Genomic DNA, 16,164 nt, shown 5'->3' with positions numbered 1-16,164 from the left:
CAGTGAAGCACTAAGTAAAATAAATAAGAGACAGGGAAAGTCCTCATTGTAACGTGGAACAACTGTGACAAACGAGACTGCCCTGTTTAAAATCACGAACTGCCATCACTTCCCCGATTAAAATTTGTTCCTGTGGGCTTATGTCAAGCAACAGACGGTGACCCTCGTGTTATCCATGAAAATATTAGGTCCTGGGGTGATTGCAAAATCAGATAAAAAGTTAGTGATGAAAGCCAATAAAATTGGTGTATTGAAGTGTACTAAAATATTACTTTTTACACGTTTTGGGGGCCAACAATGTAAAAAAAGGAGGAGCTTATTGCGACGGTCATACTTCCCGAAATCCGACATGCTTATGTGTGTTTGTCAGCAGCATAATGCTAATCATAGCAGAAAATACAAGCTACGATGCGTCCTGTGTGTTGTCGGAGCGTGTGCGGAGGCTGCCGTACGGACACTGAGATGGCTAACGAAAACGAATGAACGCGGCCAACACGGAGGATAAGAAAGTGCGCTGCCAGCGCTCTGCTGAGGAATTTCGGTCGCCACACATCTACTCAGACAACTTCATTTCCCCATTATAAAAGCATTAATTTATAAGATTTTCTTTACCGAAGTACACCAGACATTGCAACTTAAAATTTGTGAAACCGTTTGTGTGCGCCTCTAACCGACATCAATTCACTGAAGCGCCAAAGAAATTGGTATAGGCATGTGTATTCAAATATAAAGATATGTAAACAAGCAGAATACGGCGCTGTGGTCGACAACTCCTATGTAAGATAACAGTGTCTGGAGGAGTTTTTAGAGTGGTTACTGCTACTACAATGGCACGTAATCAACATTTAAGTGAGTTTGAACGTGGTATTATAGTCGGCACATGAGCGATGGGACACAGCGTCTCCGAGGTAGCGATGAACTGGGAATTTCCCCACACGACCATTTCACGAGTGTACCGTGAATATAAAGAAACCGGTAAAACATCAAATCTCCGCCATCGCTGCGTCCGGAAAAACATCCTGTAAGAACGGGACCAACGACGAATGAGGGGAATCGTTCAACGTGACAGAAGTGTAAACCTTCCGCAAATTGCTGCAGATTTCAATGCTGCGCCATTAACAACTATCAGCGTGCGATACGTTCAACGAAACATCATCGATATGAGCGTTCGGAGCCGAAGGCCCACTCGAGTACCCTTGATGACTACACGACACAAAACTTTACTCGTCGCTTGGGCCCGTCAACACCGACGTTGGACTGTTGATAACTGGAAACATGTTGCCTGGTCGGACGAGTCTCGTTTCAAATTGAATCGAGCGGATGGACGTGTACGGGTATTGAGACAACATCTTGAATCCATGGACCCTGTGTGTCAGTAGCGGACTGTTCATGCTGGTGGAGGCTCTATAAAGGTGTGTGGCGTGTGAAGTGAAATGGGACCTCTGATACGTTTAGATACGACTCTGTTAAGTGACACATACTGAGAGGTGGCATGAGCCCCCTCTCATATTTCTATCTTACGATTTTCCTCTCTAATTGCATGCAGTGAAAAGTCGCTATTCCTTCACACGCGGACTTCCCACGCAGCGTCTCTCGTCACCCGGGTGGTCCGGTGACAGGAGGGCTCTGCTCATCTGGAAAGGGTTAAGCCGACGGGTGTGAGGAAGTCGAGTGAATGCTTTGCAGACGCCGACATTGTCAAAAGACACGCCCGGACGGGTCTGAAGTAGCGGCTGGGCTAGAGGTTCCCTTACTTCGCAGAAACTTAGCGAAAACACTTTCTGGCGGGCTACCAGCGAGGCGTGGGAATGACTTGTGTACCCAGGCAGTTGTGGCGGGAAAATTCCCGCGCTTTCTGCAAAATAGTAACTGTGATTCGCTTGCTCAGGGCATAGCTCCGTGACGTAGCAATATCAGCGCAGAAATTGGCGCCAAGAATCTCCATTGGTGGAATGGTAGTGTTCCGGCAATGGAGTGGAATTTTCCGCCGGTTTTCGAGTTGCTGATTGGAACGTTTAACCACGGCCACTGTCGTGGGGGCGGGAATGTTGTGTGTTCGGCCTGTACGGGTGCTCTTGTGAGAGTCGGCTCGCGCCTTTCGGTCGAGGACGTCGAAGCAACCAGCCATCGCCTCCGGTACGCCAGATCTTGTTCTGGCAGTTAAGAAGACAGTTTGGTAAGGTATGTCTGCAGCACTGGCAGATAGGGATTTTCCTAGGTGATAATCAGAGCTCAGCAGAGCGCGCCTGTTCGTCTTTTTCTAACTTTGTTCTGTCTTTAGTAGCAGCAATTAATGTTGGGTTAGCTGTGTGTCTCTCTTAAGATTTGAGTGGCAAGGAATTGGCTCCACATACCACTTCGTCATAAACCTCACAACTTCACCTTCACAGCGTTTGTTTGAGTATCCAATTTGAGCCAATTTGATGTATTATAAATCTTTCATGTGTTTTTGTTTATTATTTTGTGTTTAGTCTTAATAAATCATATTGTTATTTTGGACAGAACTTTCATTCTGTTAAACGGTAGAGCAACGCATCTTTTCTCACTACGTTAATGAAGCCTTCCTTTATTTAACTTATTTATTAAATTAAATTATAGCAGGTGCCAAACTCTTTTCTACTCCACTTGCAGGGTTGATCACAGTCAGTTCGCGTATATTTTTTAATCCTTGTGCAACAGCAAAAGTCGGAGTTAGAATAGGGGGGGCTTAGAGCATCATTTACATATGTAGATTCTATAATTTAGTGTTAAATACACTGCTAGCCCCGGCACCTCGCAATACGTAAGCATCCTGTCTAATTACCTGCTTCCATTCATGTCCATTCTGCATTCCGACAGACTTGGGTAATTCCAGCAGGACAATGCGACACCCCACACGTCAGGATTGCTACATAGTGGCTCCAGGAACATTCTTCTGAGTTTAAACACTTCCGCTGGCCACCAAACTGCACAGACGTGAACATTATTGAGCATATGTAGGATGCCGCTCGGAAGAGATCTCCACCCCCTCGTACTCTAACTGATTTATAGGCAGCCCTGCAAGACTGTGTCAGTTCCCTCCAGCATTACTTCAGACATTAGTCGAGTCCATGCCAGCTCGTGCTGCGGGCCTACTGCGTGGTCGCGAGGACTGTACACGATATTAGTCAGGTGACCAGTTTCTTTGGCTCTGAAGTGTAAATACAGCTCCAGCTGACTATTAGACTTCTTGTTCAGTGTTATATTTTAATTGTTTTAACACCTGTATTTAAATACCTATTGTACTTATGTCCGCAGCTAGTGGTCTCGCGGTAGCGATCTCTCTTGCCGAGTATGGAGTCCCTGGTTCGATTCCCGGAGGGGTCAGGTATTTTCTCCTGCCCCGAGGTGACTGGGTGTTTGTGTCGTCTTCATTATCATCATTCATTCTCATTCCGGTCGGAGAAAGGTAACGGTAAACCACCTCCACTAGGACCTTGCCTAGCACGGCGGTGCGGGTCTCTCGCATCGTTACCCTACGCTCTGTCAAGAAGCTTGGGCCTTCATTTCCATTGTGGTTTTGGTTAATCAATGAGGTGTAGCATCTGGATATTCATATCCATCCCTACAACCTTCTAATGGTGCACCAGTTGTTGCTCGTAGATCAAAAAGCGCGTCACAAGTTCTGTACACAGCTTCTGGTGATGAAACACTCAACACGATCGAATGAGCTCTTGCATGATGACTGTGACAGTTATTTTAATTTATCGGTTTATGTGCACAAACAAAACTTACGGTACTGGGCTCCCGTCAGTCCTCGTCAAATGCGCGAAAGACACTTCATAGCGAAAAGATTACTGTGTGTTGCGACATGTCTTCCCAGAGTGCTACTGGTCCGTATTTTTTTGATACGGATATGTTGTTTTGTTGCAATAGTTCGTAACACAGAATATCCCATGAAACAATGTCCACATACAGTCGTTGTGGTTCCAACAGGACAGAGCAATCGCTCAGACGGCGAGAACGTCCATGACAGCATTAGGCGGAATATTTCCAGTGCTTGTTTCCCGCTTTGTTGATGTCAAGTGGAAGCACCATTTGCCAAATTTATTGATTTGTGACGTTTCTGTATGGAGATTTCTGAAATCAAGAATGTATGCTAACAGGTGAACAGTTATCGAGGACTTGAAAAGAACGTTCCCACGGAAGTCGAAATCATAACAAGAGACATTCATCTCACGTTTATTGCGAATGTGCGCTTTCGCGCTGAAAACTTCGTCAACAGCGGTGGATCCTAAAGGACAAACAGTGATGAGCCAAAACATTATGAGCACTGCCCACCGCGAGACTGAATGACTCCTAGTGGTGCTGCGGGCATGTGGTGCAGTAAGGAAAGAATGTAAGCGAAAGACAGACGAATTGGCAGTCATAATAGCGAAGATACGGGCCGCAAATGCACAAATCCAGTGATATAAGCGGGTTTGACAAAGGGCGCATTGTTGTTGTGCTGCCTCTGGAAACGAGTATCTCTGAAATGGCGAAGCTGGTCGCCTGTTGGCGTACTACTGTCATGAGTACGAATGGAAAGTGGTTGAAGACAGATGAAATGACGAGTAGTCCGTGTGATATTGCACGGCCATGGCTGATCACAAAACTTAGAGGATCCCCCTGTATATACTCCAGGATAGGCAGCGATCTGTGGCAGATCTGGCGACAGAGTGCAATGCTGGTGCACACACAAGTGTTTCGGAATACGCCGTTCAAAGGCCATAGTTGAACATGGAGATCCACATGACACGACCCCTACGTGTTCCTGTGTTGACCCAACGATATCGACAGTTACGTTCGTAGTGGATACAGCGTCACTGAATTTTCCGTGAATCAATAGAAACCTGTCGCGTGCCGAATGAATGGTATTACTTGTTATACCAGGTCGATGGTTGGGTCCTTACACGCCGCCGTCCTGAAGAATGCACTGCACCACAGATGCAGGCCTGTGAGAGCAGAGTTATGGTATGGGGTACATTGGGTTGGGTGCCATGGAGTTCGTCGTGGTAATCGAAGGCATCATGACAGCAGTGAACTACATGACCACCTCCATCGCTTCATGCTTCAAAGTCTCACTCTCCGGAGATGACATCTTCCAGCAGGATAACTGTCTGTGTTGCAAGGCCAGAATCGTGCATCAGTGGTTTTAGGAGCATATTGACGTCTTGGCTAGCAAATGTGTCTGATCTGCACCCACTGGGATAAACATCGGGCGCCAGCTGCGTGCCCTTTAACCATCATCCCGTAATTTGCGGGAACTGCTTGACCTCTGCGCAGTCATCTGGTGCCTCATACTTCTGGAATCCTGTCAGTAACTCGCAGAATCCATGACAAGCAGAATCTGTGCGTAGCCCATTACGCAAGAATACCCATACTTTAGTCAGCCAGTATTTGACAATAGGAGCACTTAGAGACCTGCAACCAACTTTACACGTAATTTCAAGCCTTTAAGAAACTTTTTCTCGCTGATGACGTCCACAAAACGATGAAAGGTAAAAAGTTTATCGCTTACTACATTTTCGCTGTTCACGCAATATAACTGAGGCATGAAGCATGATATTTTGATTTATTGCTACTTTGCTACTAGTTATATTCGCGACTCACTTTGCAGACAGTATTTACATGTATCATTGAATGTACCAGAAAAATTAAAATATTGTACAAAACTTGGATAAGAAGGTGCCAGATAATAAACGCTAAGATGCGTGAAAACTACTTTATCGTGCGAGACGTTTGAACTTATTACTTTGTTCCTACTAAAACTATTCTCAAAACTTTTCGCAAACAGTATCCAGATCTGCCGCTGAATGTATCTACAAAATTATATCATTGTACGAATCACAGTTCAGGAGATATGACGCCAAATACAGAGATGCCTCGTCATGAATAACGTTTTACTTTATTACTCCTTTCCTACTAATTCTTTCATAACACATTCCGCAAACGTGTAACACTGGATTTACCTGCAAAATTACGTTACTGTATAGTGCATAGTTCAGGAGATACGACTTCATAAACATTGGGCTGCCTGCAAATGAAACTGCAGGGCGAAATTCGCTATAGATACAGGAGAAATATGTGTGTAAATACACGTGAAATGTGTTACATATACGTGAACTGCATCTCACAAGTGCGTACGTGGACAAATCCACGGGTAAGAAGCTCTTATTTGACCGATGGAAAAATTTAAATCAAATTTGGTACACATATAAGTTAGAATCTGTGAAAAGAATTATGTAGCAATAAGAACCATCAGTCTCCTACTGGGGTGAGCGTAGTAAGACGGAAGAAGGAGGGGGAGGGTGAGATGGACAGATAGCGAGGGGAAGGAGGAAATATGCACAGATAGGAGGAGGAGACGACGGACAGAGATAGGGAAAAAGGACTGATAGAGGGTACAGGAGATGGATACAGAAAGGAAATGGGAAAAGATGAACAAAGGGAGGAAGAGATAGACAAGATAGAGGGGGGGGGGGGGAGTAGGAGAGAATATGAACGAACTGGGGACGGGGGGAGACGAAATGGACAGAGAAAGGGGAGGAAATGGACAGAGAGAGAGGGGCGAGGAGGAGATGGAAGGAGATGGACAGGGGGAGGGGGAAGGAGAGGATGGACAGAAGGGGGAGGAGCATATAGCCAGAGGAGGGACTATCTGATTGATAGAGATAAGGACGAAGAGGAGATGGACAAGATTGGGGGATGGAGGAAATTCACTAACAGAAGACTGGAATGAATACAGACCCAGATAGCCGTCAAATACGAGCTCTGAAACAACGAAGTCGAGTATGGCGCCTCCCACTTCTTGACACTCAATACCTCGATACGACTACGAAAGTCGATAGACAACCCCAATCGTAGAAGCAGGGAGCATAAACGTCATAGGAATGCCACGGGGAGATACTGTTGCGGTGAGCCTAACGTCTCCCAGTAGTCAGTCGGAAGGCCAATGTTCCCGGCGGGGTCAGGGATTTTCTCTGCCTCATGATGACTGGGTGTTGTGTGAGGTCCTTAGGTTAGTTAGGTTTAAGTAGTTCTAAGTTCTAGGGGACTGATGACCATAGATGGTAAGTCCCATAGTGCTCAGAGCCATTTGAACCATTTTTTGAAGACCAATGTGTTCTTTGTGGCAAGGGGGCTGCATCAAATTGTTTTGTCTTCTCTAGTACCGTGGGACGGAACAGTCGTGCGGGGAAATCAGTTTGTACTAGGACTGGAAAATAGACTTCTGAAAGGATAGCGTAGGCGGAAACGCCTTTCACGTTCTATGCCTGGATGAGGACGATAGTATTATCATTCTCCCCGCTGACAAGATTAATACAGCGGTCGTTATGGATGTGGCTGACTATCATAGTAAGATTAACGACATATTAGATCTGGAGACACGTAGGAAGCTTAGTAGGGACACTACTGACAAAGTTCTTACACCCGTTACCAGGTTGATAAAAAATGTTCAGTCAAACACAGCAGTCAAAAAGATCTGACCAAATGAGATACCATACCACCAAGATCTTACAGCCTGCTGAAAATTGTCGGCTGTTGTGACCGAGCGGTTCAAGGCGCTTCAGCCCGGAACTGCGCTGCTGCTACGGTCGCAGGTTCCAATCCTGCCTGGGGCAGGGATGTGTGTGATGTCCTTAGGTTAGTTAAGTTTAAGTAGTTCTAAGTCTAGGGGACTGATGACCTCAAATGTTAGGTCTCATAGTGCTTAGAGCCATTTTAACCATCTGAGTTGCTGAAAATTCATAAAGGAAACATTCTGCTGAGACTTATAGTAAGGGACATTTGGTGGCCCACTTACTCGATTACCAAGTTCTTGCAAATACTATTACGATACCATGTGGTCTGATCAGACTCTTACATCAAGAACTCACAACATTACACCAGTAAATTACATGACTTAGTGGTTCAGCCGAAGTATGTAGTAATAGTTTTTGGTGAGTTGTCAACATTTACCATGGTTCCAGTTAATAGGTGTTGAAACAGCTGAATCGGAATATTCCTGCCGAGATTGTAGAGCTGTTTAAATTTTGTTTCACTACCATGTACTTCAAATAGAACAACGAGTCTTCAAGAAAGATTATGGTAGCTTTAGCCAGAAAGTATACTGACAGCCTGTCCACAAAAGCCATTACCTATACTGAGATTCAGGTCACAACCCATGACAGAAGTGTGGTGTCACAAAAACGTTAACGGATAGAGCGAGGAATACTGTGTGAACTGGCGCAGCTCGACGCCAAATTGAAATATCTCACCAGAGCATAACTCAAGAATGGATATTTTTCGGCTGAAATAAAAAGAAGTTAAGACAACCACGAAAAGATCACAGTAATGCACACTGACACAGCAAATGTTGTGGGATAGTGGGGCACAGATGGTGCAGGTGTTTTGTTTGTGCACCACACTCCCCCTTTTCCAATTTTAGTTGTACAGGAGACCTTATAAGAATTGTTTGCGCAAGTGATTTGAGTCACACGCAACGTCAACATGACCTGACGCCCTTCGAGCTGGATATGGTGGTTGGCGCCCGAGGGATGGAAATTTAGATTTCGGCAGCGGTGCAGGAATACGGCTTCACACATTCAGCCTTGCTGAGGATGTATTGTGAATGGTTGAACGCGGGTGTCACAGTCCACAACAGAGAAAGTACCGGCAGTCCAGCTGCCCTCGCGACCGTGACCAGTGACTTCTGAGACGGATCGCCAGTAGTAACATAAGGCAACAGTGGGACAATTCAAGGCTCAGTTCAACACAAGACGGGCTGGACACATCTCCTACTGGACAATCCGCATGAGCATAGGTTCCATAGAGTATGGGAGCCGGCGCCACACGCAGGTGCAATTGGTAACCCAATGTCATCCGGTGCAACGGTTGGTATTTATCGCCAATCACCAGGGTTCTACCCTGTAACTGGACAATAACATGATATGGTTGGACGAATCCAACTACACCATGCCAATGGGAGGCACAGTTTGTGGCGCAGACCACATGAATTAATGTGGTCCAAGGTGGTGGTGTCACTGTGATGGTCTGAAGTGCATTTTCCTGGTATGGAATGGGTCCTCTAGTAGCTCTGGAAGGGACTTTGAATGGTCCGAGGTATGGTGAGCTGGTAGGGAACCATCTCCACTCATTTTTGGCCTTCCAGTACCCTGACGGTTCTGCGGTCTTTCAAGATGATAACGCGCAGCCACATCGCGCCCACGTCTCCTGACGAAGGTTCCAGGAACAGGAATGGGAGGCCCAAAGACTGAGATGGCCATCCCAGACACCAGATTTGAACTCCATCGAGCATTTTTGGGATGTCATGGAACGGAGCCTCCATGGCATGGATCCTTCACCCACGAAAAGACCAGAATTGGTTGCCTTTCTTTAAACAATTTGGTCTCAGCTGTATCCAGAGGAGTACGAGGTATTCATAGACTCATTTTCAAAAAAACCTCACTTCAACCCACAGGGACAGAGGAGGCCGCAGGTGATATTACGTGCCTGTCTTATGACTTGCTAAGTCAGTGTACGGGCATCTATGGAATCCAAGGTTTTTTCCTACCCTACAGGAAAAATCTTGACGAAACGGAATATCGTTGTAATCTACAAACCCACCTAAAGTCGGTAACGAAAACACTCAAACTCCTGAAAGAAAACAGGAATATATAGGATCCGTGTGGTTTGCCTGTAGCGAAGCAGAGTGTGTATGAGAACTTTAAAAAAATTAAAAAACACCCTTTAAAGACGACCCTGTTAAGTGTAAACGTGGAGCTCGCGAAACCGAGAGTCGGTCGACAACCGTTTTGTGTTTAGAATACAAGTAGAGGGCCCTGTGCGCGAAGCTGGTGTCTAAGAGCACTGAATGTATCAAATCTGGAGTGAGTGATCCTCAGTGATCAACAAAGTTGTTCAGCCAGTGCGTAGACGGATGATCAGTCGTGGTAAGAGGGATTTTCCTGAAAAGCTAGGGTTTCGACTTCGAGTCCCAGTCCAGGGAACGTTTCATTTTAGTGTACATTCTATTGCACAGTGATTCCTCCGTTCTCAGGCACACCGCTGAAGCGAGTAGAGAACGTTTTCTGTGAATAAAATGACGAGGTTCACTCCAAGCGGCGATTAAGTGAATTTACGTTGATTATACGGGAGTCTAAGTCATAAGCTAGTGAAGCAGCCAACACGATATTCTCGTATCAGCAATTTCTGCAAGAAATTACGGCACAGGTCCAATGAAAACATAGAAGTAATTTTTAATAACCTTGCATAAACAAATAATTACAACATTATCCATTGATTGTAAGTACCTGTAATTTGGCATCTCTTCAAGGGTAAGGATAAGCTTCCAGATCTTTAAACATCAACAGTCATAAACGCTCTCTGGCATATACACCATGATTAAGATCTCAGGAGATAATACGCTACTGACATCCGACGCTAGGTGTTTTACAAATTATGTCTGGTAATTAAGTTTTTACGCCTCACGATTTATTTTTGTAGTAGCAGTTGCTTGGTTTCCTCCTCTGCCAAGGCCAGGCGAGTTCTCGTAATGGCTGCTTAGTAGAATGCTGTTTCGCGATGCTTAATTGTCGTCAACCTTCTTCACTACGACACTTGCAAAACTGAATGTTTCTGCGGTTATGCTGGCTGTGCCAAAAAGACGGGCACAGACACCTAGGTGGTCGTCTTGCGCCTCGCATTTGTCCACTGCCCCACTTCCTCTCTACCACGCTCTATTTACGCTCCTACTCTATCCCTTTCCTTCCTTCTGTTCCTTTTAAAACTTTATTGTTGTGACTGGGCAAGACAGCCAAGTCACAATGAGAGGAAGCCGAAAAGCACGCGTTAAGCTCACGCAGATTGGCGTGAGGTCTGGAACAGTTAAAGGAATTAATAGTAGCAAATAAAGTCCGTATTTGATGTAATACTTAACTTTAATCCACAATTGTAGAACATCTCTCTTGACGGTAATTTATAACCACAATATAAGATAATATCAAATGCTATGGCGCCTTGCTAGGTCGTAGCAAATGACGTAGCTGAAGGCTATGCTAACTATCGTCTCTGCAAATGAGAGCGTAGTTGTCAGTGAACCTTTCCTAGCAAAGTCGGCTGTACAACTGGGGCGAGTGCCAGGACGTCTCACTAGACCTGCCGTGTGGTGGCGCTCGGTCTGCAATCACTGACAGTGGCGACACGCGGGTCCGGCGTATACTAATGGACCGCGGCCGATTTAAAGGCTACCACCTAGCAAGTGTGGTGTCTGACGGTGACACCACATTTATTTTTGATCACATTTTGATACCCACACTTGGGTAGCGACATTAACGCTACCCCTTAAAGTATACTGACAAGGAACCCCTTGTGTGCGAGGCCGCAAAAGGCCAATAATGTTTACGGTGTTCGACGCCCCACACATTGTCTACCTTCCAATAACAATATTGGCCGCTAATGGCAACAGTGTTTGGGACTAGAGGTATCCAATGGCGAGCACAGCACGGGGCGTTCTTTCAGAGTGGATACCTAGTTGACTGTAGCTCCCGAGGAGTTCGCCTTTGATCTTGAAGGTGCGAACCTATGATCACTGTGGTGCGCCAATTTTCATTCGATGTTAATAGTGTAAGTTAATGGTTTGTTTTCAACATCTTCTATGGGATGTTTGTATTACAGTTCACAACCGACATCGCCGGATGTCGGTTGTGAACTGTAGTACATACATCCCATGGAAGACTGATCTCTGCACCTCCCAGCCACTCACTTTCTGTCGGCCTCTGATGCACATGGTGAGTCAATTAGTAGCTAATATTTTTTTCTTTCACAATTTTAAACACCTTCAAATGAGTCTAACTAAATATTGAATTTGCAACGTTGCACTCAAGAAGCTCCTTGTGAGTTTGACTTAACGTTTCGTTAGCGAACTAGCTTGATTAGCAGCAGTTCTCTTAGGTTGTTCGCAGATGATGCTGTAATTTACCGTCTTGTAAGGTCATCCGAAGACCAACATCAGTTGCAAAGCGATTTAGAAAAGATTGCTGTATGGTGTGGCAGGTGGCAGTTGACGCTAAATAACGAAAAGTGTGAAGTGATCCACATGAGTTACAAAAGAAATCCGTTGGAATTCGATTACTCGATAAATAGTACAATTATCAAGGCTGTCAATTCAACTAAGTACCTGGGTGTTAAAATTACGAACAACTTCAGTTGGAAAGACCACATAGATAATATTGTGGGGAAGGCGAGCGAAAGGTTGCGTTTCATTGGCAGGACACTTAGAAGATGCAACAAGTCCACTAAAGAGACAGCTTACACTACACTCGTTCGTCCTCTGTTAGAATATTGCTGCGCGGTGTGGGATCCTTACCAGGTGGGATTGACGGAGGCCATCGAAAGGGTGCGAAAAAGGGCAGCTCGTTTTGTATCATCGCGTAATAGGGGAGAGAGTGTGGCAGTTATGATACGCGAGTTGGGATGGAAGTCATTAAAGCAAAGACGTTTTTCGTCGCGGCGAAATCTATTTACGAAATTTCAGTCACCAACTTTCTCTTCCGAATGCGAAAATATTATTTTGAGCCCAACCTACATAGGTAGGAATGATCATCAAAATAAAATAAGAGAAATCAGAGCTCGAACAGAAAGGTTTAAGTGTTCGTTTTTCCCGCGCGCTGTTCGGGAGTGGAATGGCAGCGAGATAGTATGATTGTGGTTCGATGAACCATCTGCCAAGCACTTAAATGTGAATTGCAGAGTAATCATGTAATTGTAGATGTAGATGTAGATTAGAATAGAATACATGGAAATGGAGTTGACTGCCTAACTTTCCAGATATTTCATTTTGATTTTTACCTTTTTCTGAAACATTTCCCAAAGATGAAATACGTGAGAGAGCTGTGGAGTACGGGTTGACTTGCTATATCGAAATCATACGTCCTGACACTTGCAAAAACAAACTGAATAGTGAAGTTATTATTCCGATTCCGTTTAGTTTAAGTATTTTAATTCCAGTAAAGTAAGCTTCCGTTGCACACGTACACACGTAAAATATCGAATGGTAACAACTAAAGTGCAGCTATTGACAGGGGCCCAGTGTGAGCTACAATCATTGTATGGCAGCAAAACTTGATAGATATTCTAGTGCAATAATGAGGAACCGATTTACGCTGGAAAAAAATTAATTCCGATTATGGCCACCAGATGCAAATAAGGCGCTATGAATGCAAGAAAGACGTATAGAAATGATGCCATATGTAATGTGTTACGAACGGGAAGTGGTCTGAAAAGGTGAAACAAGTGAGAGAGGCATAATGTGGACTTTATGATTAACCGCCGCTTACACAGTTTGTTCAATTTGAGCACCGGAGACGTCGATGAGATGTTGTACAGCGCCATATTTGCGTCTGGTGGCCGAATTTTTGGAAAATTTTCATTCGGAAATTCATGGAATAGAAAACAGTTGTTGATACTACAGCAATGATATCATTGATAAGTCTTTACACTCGTTTTGTGTTTCTCGACGCATCAGATCGTGATCCCATCGATCGAAATCGGTCGTAAAATAAAGTTAAAATTTTGTGATACACACTGTTTTGAATCCAAAAAAATTTTAACAACGATTCTCTGCATACTTCAATGTGATTATGTCACCCATTCGGATCTCCGGGCGGGGACTACTCAAGAGGATGTCGTTATCAGGAGAAAGAAAACTGGCGTTCTACGGATCGGAGCGTGGAATGTCAGATCCCTTAATCGGGCAGGTAGGTTAGAAAATTTTAAAAGGGAAATGGATAGGTTAAAGTTAGATATTGTGGGAATTAGTGAAGTTCGGTGGCAGGAGGAACAAGACTTCTGGTCAGGTGACTACAAGGTTATAAACACAAAGTCAAATAGGGGTAATGCAGGAGTAGGTTTAATAATGAATAGGAAAATAGGAATGCGGGTAAGCTACTACAAACAGCATAGTGAACGCATTATTGTGGCCAAGATAGATACGAAGCCCACACCTACTACAGTAGTTCAAGTTTATATGCCAACTAGCTCTGCATATGACGAAGAAATTGAAGAAATGTACGATGAAATAAAAGAAATTATTCAGATAGTGAAGGGAGACGAAAATTTAATAGTCATGGGTGACTGGAATTCGAGTGTAGGAAAAGGGAGAGAAGGAAACATAGTAGGTGAATATGGATTGGGGCTAAGAAATGAAAGAGGAAGCCGCCCGATAGAATTTTGCACAGAGCACAACTTAATCATAGCTAACACTTGGTTTAAGAATCATGATAGAAGGTTGTATACATGGAAGAACCCTGGAGATACTAAAAGGTATCAGATAGATTATATAATGGTAAGACAGAGATTTAGGAACCAGGTTTTAAATTGTAAGACATTTCCAGGGGCAGATGTGGACTCTGACCACAATCTATTGGTTATGACCTGTAGATTAAAACTGAAGAAACTGCAAAAAGGTGGGAATTTAAGGAGATGAGACCTGGATAAACTGAAAGAACCAGAGGTTGTACAGAGTTTCAGGGAGAGCATAAGGGAACAATTGAAAGGAATGGGGGAAAGAAATCCAGTAGAAGAAGAATTGGTAGCTCTGAGGGATGAAGTAGTGAAGGCAGCAGACAATCAAGTAGGTAAAAAGAAGAGGGTTAGTAGAAATCCTTGGGTAACAGAAGAAATATTGAATTTAATTGATGAAAGGAGAAAATATAAAAATGCAGTAAATGAAGCAGGCAAAAAGGAATACAAACGTCTAAAAAATGAGATCGACAGGAAGTGCAAAATGGCTAAGCGGGGATGGCTAGAGGACAAGTGTAAGGATGTAGAGGCTTATCCCACTAGGGGTAAGATAGATACTGCCTACAGGAAAATAAAAGAGACCTTTGGAGATAAGAGAACCACATGTATGAAAATCAAGAGCTCAGATGGAAACCCAGTTCTAAGCAAAGAAGGGAAAGCAGAAAGGTGGAAGGAGTATGTAGAGGGTCTATACAAGGGCGATGCACTTGAGGACAATATGATGGAAATGGAAGAGGATGTAGATGAAGATGAAATGGGAGATACGATACTGCGTGAAGAGTTTGACAGAGCACTGAAGGACCTGAGTCGAAACAAGGCTCCCGGAGTAGACAACATTCCATTGTAACTACTGACGGCCTTGGGAGAGCCAGTCATGACAAAACTCTACCATCTGGTGAGCAAGATGTATGAAACAGGCGAAATACCCTCAGACTTCAAGAAGAATATAATAATTCCAATCCCAAAGAAAGCAGGTGTTGACAGATGTGAAAATTACCGAACAATCAGTTTAATAAGCCACAGCTGCAAAGTACTAACACGAATTCTTTACAGACGAATGGAAAAACTAGTAGAAGCCGACCTCGGGGAAGATCAGTTTGGATTCCGTAGACATACTGGAACACGTAAGGCAATACTGACCTTACGACTTATCTTAGAAGAAAGATTAAGGAAAGGCAAACCTACGTTTCTAGCATTTGTAGACTTAGAGAAAGCTTTTGACAATGTTGACTGGAATACTCTCTTTCAAATTCTAAAGGTGGCAGGGGTAAAATACAGGAAGCGAAAGGCTATTTACAACTTGTACAGAAACCAGATGGCAGTTATAAGAGTTGAGGGACATGAAAGGGAAGCAGTGGTTGGGAAGGGAGTAAGACAGGGTTGTAGCCTCTCCCCAATGTTATTCAATCTCTATATTGAGCAAGCAGTATTGGAGTAGGTATTAAAATCCATGGAGAAGAAATAAAAACTTTGAGGTTCACCGATGACATTGTAATTCTGTCAGAGACAGCAAAGGACTTGGAAGAGCAGTTGAACGGAATGGATGGTGTCTTGAAGGGAGGATATAAGATGAACATCAACAAAAGCAAAACGGGGATAATGGAATGTAGTCGAGTTAAGTCGGGTGATGCTGAGGGTATTAGATTAGGAAATGAGACACTTAAAGTAGTAAAGGAGTTTTGCTATTTGGGGAGCAAAATAACTGATGATGGACGAAGTTGAGAGGATATAAAATGTAGACTGGCAATGGCAAGGAAAGCGTTTCTGAAGAAGAGAAATTTGTTAACATCGAATATAGATTTAAGTGTCAGGAAGTCGTTTCTGAAAGTATTTGTATGGAGTGTAGCCATGTATGGAAGTGAAACATGGACGATAAATAGTTTG

This window comes from Schistocerca piceifrons, chromosome 3 (genome assembly GCF_021461385.2).
Source record: "Schistocerca piceifrons isolate TAMUIC-IGC-003096 chromosome 3, iqSchPice1.1, whole genome shotgun sequence".
Classification (NCBI taxonomy): Eukaryota; Metazoa; Arthropoda; class Insecta; order Orthoptera; family Acrididae; genus Schistocerca; species Schistocerca piceifrons.
This window is presented reverse-complemented; position numbering follows the sequence as displayed.